Below are 6,000 nucleotides of genomic sequence, written 5' to 3'. Positions count from 1 at the left end.
AATTCAGTGGGAAAGAAAAGTATCAACTAGAAATAATACTGAACTGATACTTCCTGGGACTATTATTCTTGCTGAGAGAGAAGAGAGGCACACCAACCATATGGTTAGCAACAGCATGCTTGGTTCTAAGCTGAAACCAGGGAGTGAAAAGCACATTTAGAATGTTTACCTTCCTGGTTAAAGCAAAGTAGGCCATGACAATCACCCTGCAGTGTATTCTTCGCACAATCACCTGTGTGTATTCTTCCTTGTGACTTGTCCTCACAGTGTCTATATGGTGGGGTGCAGTTGCATGGTAGTGTAGACTTTTCCTTACTGTAGTATTATTTTGGTCTCAGAGCTCACAGTGGAGCATGTTAAATATGGTGTCCATGAGACTGTCCAAAGTATTCTTCCATGGCCAGGAAGCATAATCCAGTGTCCATTTTTGAAATAAGGATATAGCAGTTGTATCAATTTGTTGTCTTTTTTGCCACTCTCTTATTACATCCTTTATATGTCTCTTTAAGTAGACCAAAATGTATTAAATGTATTAAAACTCCACTTTCTTTCATTTATTAGTTAAATTGGAAGAAAAGGCTGAGAATAGGTGTACCAAAACAATTTATTATTAAGAAAATGCAGAAGCGAAGTGACTGGGAATTATCCTACAATAGTAATTTCTATTTCATAATGAGACCATATTTAACTTGGGATCAGGTACATATCATCACAGCATATGGTAGTAGTGTTTTAGAAAAATAGGAACTATCAGAAATATTTGTGCAGAATCTACAAATTGGTAAATGTGTGTTTATAGAACCTTATAAAATTATGAGAAGGCCAAAGAAATGGTGTCCCGAGCCCCTCTGTGTCCCCTTTGCCCACGAAAGAGACACGTGAGGCGGTGTTCGGGTGGTTACCACAGCTAGGCTTTATTCTTGTATCAGCAGAAGCGGAAAGACCCCAAGCCCGGAAAAGGCACTGCTATATGTACCCTAGAGTGGCGTGTTCACTTCTGATTGGCTGTTCACTCATTACCCATAATACGCCCCGGGATGGGCAGTGACTTTGGTGTGCTTTTTGCTTTTTGCACCTGCGTAGTTAGTTGTTTACTTGTGGGAGCACAGGATGCCCGTGCCATCTTGTAATGGCGAATGTTGTCACGCTCACGTGGCTCCTAACATCTCCCCCTATCAATTTTATTAAGATGGAACAGCCTTTTGCCTATCAAGCATGGCACCAACTCAGTGAGGGAAAGCAGAGGCCTGATCCCCTGTGCAAAATGAGATATTGTAATGGGTTTCTTCTCTTGTTGTCGTGCAATGAGGAATACTTCTCATACCCATCTCGATGCCTTTTGATGGGGAAAGGGAGCCTCTGCCCTGGGGCACCACCAGGGGAGGAGGTTTCTTGGCATCAAACCTTTGTGCAATCAGGCATACTTTCGGGAAATCTATCCACACTCGTGGAACATTCCCTGTCGAGTACCCACTCACAACACGTCTAAATATTCAGGTACCACAGTTATTTAGGCAAGGGCTGGCTAGACTTAGACCTCTCATTGACCCAGTGCAATGGGCTGAACCCTTGGGGTGCATCGACTGAGGGTCTCAGTCATCAGCTACTTTCTTAGCCTAGATATCCAAATTTCAGGGGAAGATGCTTGCTCAAGGCTACGAGTGCTTGGGCGATAGCGACCTTGTCATGTTTTTGTTGGGCTCTGAGCTTGCAGACCAACCATAACATGAACACTAATCCACAACATAGGGCTGCACCAAACATGCCTATCCCCACCCTTTAAGAAAGAAGGAAAAGGCAGAGGTAAGCCAAGAAGTAAAATCGCCAGGGGTAACGGGGTCCACTCGTGTTCCATTAAGGCTCAAAATCTGGATCTGCAATTGCTGCTGCATCTGGCCCAGCTCCCTAGTCCACTTCCCTTGTAAATAAGCAGAAAGATTATGGCTTTGAATAAATGTATCATTCATAAATCTCAGAGGTGTAATACCTAGATGTGGGGTTGCTGACATGCAGCTCATTTGAACCACATCCGTGAGCTGCTCCACATGGGCTTGGAGCAAATCAACTCTCTGATTGACCAGCAGGATGCCTGATGCCAGATATGCATCCACTTTCTGTAGAATGGCCAAAGCCTCAGAGGTCTTTTCTGAGATTTGATTAACAACAGTGGCTGCTGTAACCTGATCAGTCAAGGCTGTGCCGGCTGTCACAGCTGCAGCTGCAGAGATGGTAATAGCAGTGATAATGGCTGCAGTTATATCAAAATCTCTCTTCTGTCGAAATAAAGTCAAGGTCCCAGACGTCTGAACAGGGATAGGGATCCATAGTGGTATACTGGCTATTAGGGCCTGCTTATAGACAAGAGCAGACCAGCACTGGGACATAAAGCAAGTTACATTGGTACAAGTTAGCAGAAGAGGTGCCTTTTAAGAAGGCAAGGGCATAGGTTTTGGAAAAGCAGATAGGATAGCCATCTAAATTCACTATATATACTAGGAACCCGATCTAGGAGAGTCCAAATGAGAACTGAGAGTGTCTGCAGATGAATCCTTCAGGGGGTCATTTTCAGGAACTGCAAGTCGCCGCGTCAGTCGCTCTGGCAGCCAAAATGGGTTGTCTTCTTCCTGTGGAAAAACACAAACTGCTCCCCGGGATCTTATTAAGATAGGATCCGGGCCTTTCCATTGACCAGTCAAAACATCTTTCCATTTTATCATTTCTTTTGGCCTAGTTGGTTCTAGGCAATGGTGATCAGCCGCAGTGTTGCCCTGACTCTCCAAATTCAAAAAGTTGAGGGTAAAAAGTGCAAGAGAAACAGTAGCTCGTGGCACTGTGGGCAGAGCTTCCTCAACTTCTCCTTTTTGTTTTATCAAATAAGTTTTAAGGGTACGATGAGCACGCTCAATGATGCCCTGTCCCTGAGGGTTGTAAGGAAGACCCGTCAGGTGTGTCACCTCCATATGGTGACAAAATTGTTAAAATTTTTGAGAAGTGTAGGCTGGTCCGTTGTCAGTTTTAAGGATTTTAGGCTTTCCCCAGGCACTCCAAGCCTCGAGACAATGTTGAATAACATGGGCTGCCTTTTCTCCGGTCAATGGAGAGGCGAACATAACTCCAGAACAGGTATCAATGGAGACATGCAAATATTGTAATTTGCCAAAGGATGGGATGTGAGTAACATCCATTTGCCAGATCTGTAATGGCCTAATTCCCCGAGGGTTAATTCCTGTATGGGGAACAGGTAGGAATTGACAGCAGTTTTGGCATTAAGTCACGATATCTCTGGCCTCCTTTCTAGAGATGTTAAACCAACATCGTAGTGTCTCAGCTGTCACATGAAACCTTTTATGAAAGGCTTTAGCCAAATCTAAAAAAGGGCAATTGCAATCAACTTTGTGGCTCGATCTGCCAGGTCATTTCCATGGGACATAGGTCCCGGTAAGCCTGAGTGAGCCCTAATATGAGTTATAAAAACAGGGAATCTTTGCTTAGCCAGGGTAAGCTGAATCTTTTGAAAAACTTCTACAAGTCTGCTAGATGTCTTAATTAACCCAGCAACTTCTAATGCTTTTACTGCATTAACCACATAGAAGGAATCTGAAACAATATTTAAGGGACCTGGAAAGATTTCCAGAACCTCTGACACTACTAAGCATTCCACAATTTGAGGTGAGGTTTCATGGTATTGTTTGGATGTAACCTTATCATTAACCACATAGGCACCCACTCCTGTTTTTGACCCGTCCGTATAAACTACCATTCCATCTGGGAGTGGCTCCTGAGACACAATATGTGGAAATATGATAACTTGAGTTAAGGCAAATTGTAAGATGGGATGCTTAGGATAATGATTATCTATTTGACCATTGAAGGAAGTAACCAGCACTGTCCAAACATCAGAGGTCGTTGTTAGTATTTGGACTTGATGGGCAGTATAAGGCACTATCAAAACCTTAGGCTCCCTTCCAAAATGAGTAATGGCTGCTTTTAGTCCACGAAGGGCAAGCTGAGCGACTGAATCTGGATACCTTTCAATAATCTTTGCCGGAGAAGCATTGGGATGAATCCATAACAAAGGCCCCTCCTGCCATAATACAGCAGTTGGTAAGTGTCTAGTTTTAAAAACACATAAGTCAAAGGTTTTGGTTTCATCTATGCATTTCAACTGGGCATCTTGTAAAGCATTTTCTACTACTTGCAGAGCATGGCTCGCAGCCAGTGTTAAGGCCTTCGGTGAGGAAATATGAGCATCCCCTTCCAAAATATCAAATAAAGGTTTCAGCTCGGCCGAGGGAATTTTTAAAAATGGTCTTAACCAATTTATATCACCTAATACTTTCTGAAAATCATTCAAAGTATGTAAATGGTCTCTACGAATCTCCAATTTCTGAGGAATTATCTTTTCTGGATAGATAACCATCCCTAAAAAGGAGCCAATTTCTGAAAATTGAACTTTTTCAGTAGCAACATGCAGCATATGTCCCGCCTTCCCACAGGCAAAACATTCCACGATTCTGACCTTTAAGGAGGACTGCAGCCATTTCTAAGTTTGCTGCTGCAAGTCTGGCACCAGCAAGGGGACCTCCCAAGCCACGACTGACTCCCAACCAGTCTTGCAGCCCCCCAGCTCTCCAAGGAGCAATTGCTGCACGGCATTCAGCCGTGGCATCCTCAAAGACCATCCTTTCAATCAATGGCATCGCTTGTTCTGGTTCCCCAAAGATTCTGCCAGCTGCCTCAGTCATGCGGGCCACAAAGTCAGAAAAAGACTCATTAGATGTCTAAATTTTCTTGGACAAATAAAGGTTACTGCCTTCCTTCCTAGGGAGGGACTTCCATGCCTTTATTGCAGCTGATGCTATCTGTACGTAGACCTGGCAGGGATGAGCAGTCTGGTCGTTCGCATGTACACCAACTCCAGCCAGCATGTCAAAAGTCCATAATTGTTGTCCCTCAGTGTTTGCATTAATCCTGGCTTGTGCTTGCAATGCCTCATGCCACAAGGCCTTCCACTCTAGGTATTAGCCCATATTGTTAAGTACCGCCTTCACTGTGTCCTGCCAGTCTCCTGGCGTCATAGCAGCTGTACTTAATCTCTCCACTTGGGATATAGTAAAATTAGCCCCAATTCCATATGCACGTACTGCCTCAGCTAATTCTTTGACCTGTCTATACTCTACTGGGGCATGGACACAAGCGACTTCTGCCGCTTCAAAGACCGGAAATGCAAGCTGCAGTTGTCTCCGATCTCCTGGGCTGAGGAATGAATTAGAGGCGCTGCCCGAGGCATAGGCCGGAGGCAAGGCCGGGCCGAGGGGCTCAAGGTCTTTCTTAGTCTTATCCCAGAATGGCTATCCTTTGCACAGGCGGCTGCTTCCTGCTCTAGGCTCTCTTCCTCTCCTTGAGTTAGGTCTTCCTCGGAGCTGCTAAGGTTTATGGAAGCAGGCTCCTTAATGGGGTACAGGGGGGTCCCCCCGAACTCCACTCTCTCTTCACCAGCCGGTGAAGGGTCCTTAACCTTAATAGGCCCTGCAGTGGACCCCGTTCCTTTTGAGTACTCTTTCCTATGACCAGGCTCCTTGGCCTGCTTCTGTTGCCCAGGCTTTTTTGCCTGCTTCTCCTTTCCAGGCTCTTTGGCCTGATGCCGGCTAACACACCCTGTTTCTGATACTCTGGAGTGGACCTCTCCTGAAACCTCTTGACTTGCACTAATAGCTGTGTTGCGAGCTGGATCTTTACAACACAAATAAGCTAAAAGCAGAAGCAACGCAAGCAAGAGGCCAACTATTGCTGTGGCGGCAATGGGTGAATATCCACCCGCAACGAAAGCTTCCACCCCAAACATATCTCTCAGAGACTTACCTCGATCCTGCAGTCTTTTAACCCACCCCGAGTCTCGGGGGGTCTTCTGCGGCACCTTGAAGATCCCAGGTTTTGACGCCAGATGTTCCGAGCCCCTCTGTGTCCCCTTCGCCCGAGAAAGAGACACGTGAGGCGGTG

Source organism: Arvicanthis niloticus, chromosome 1, assembly GCF_011762505.2.
Source record: "Arvicanthis niloticus isolate mArvNil1 chromosome 1, mArvNil1.pat.X, whole genome shotgun sequence".
NCBI lineage: Eukaryota > Metazoa > Chordata > Mammalia > Rodentia > Muridae > Arvicanthis > Arvicanthis niloticus.
Note: the sequence above shows the minus strand (reverse complement) of the source record.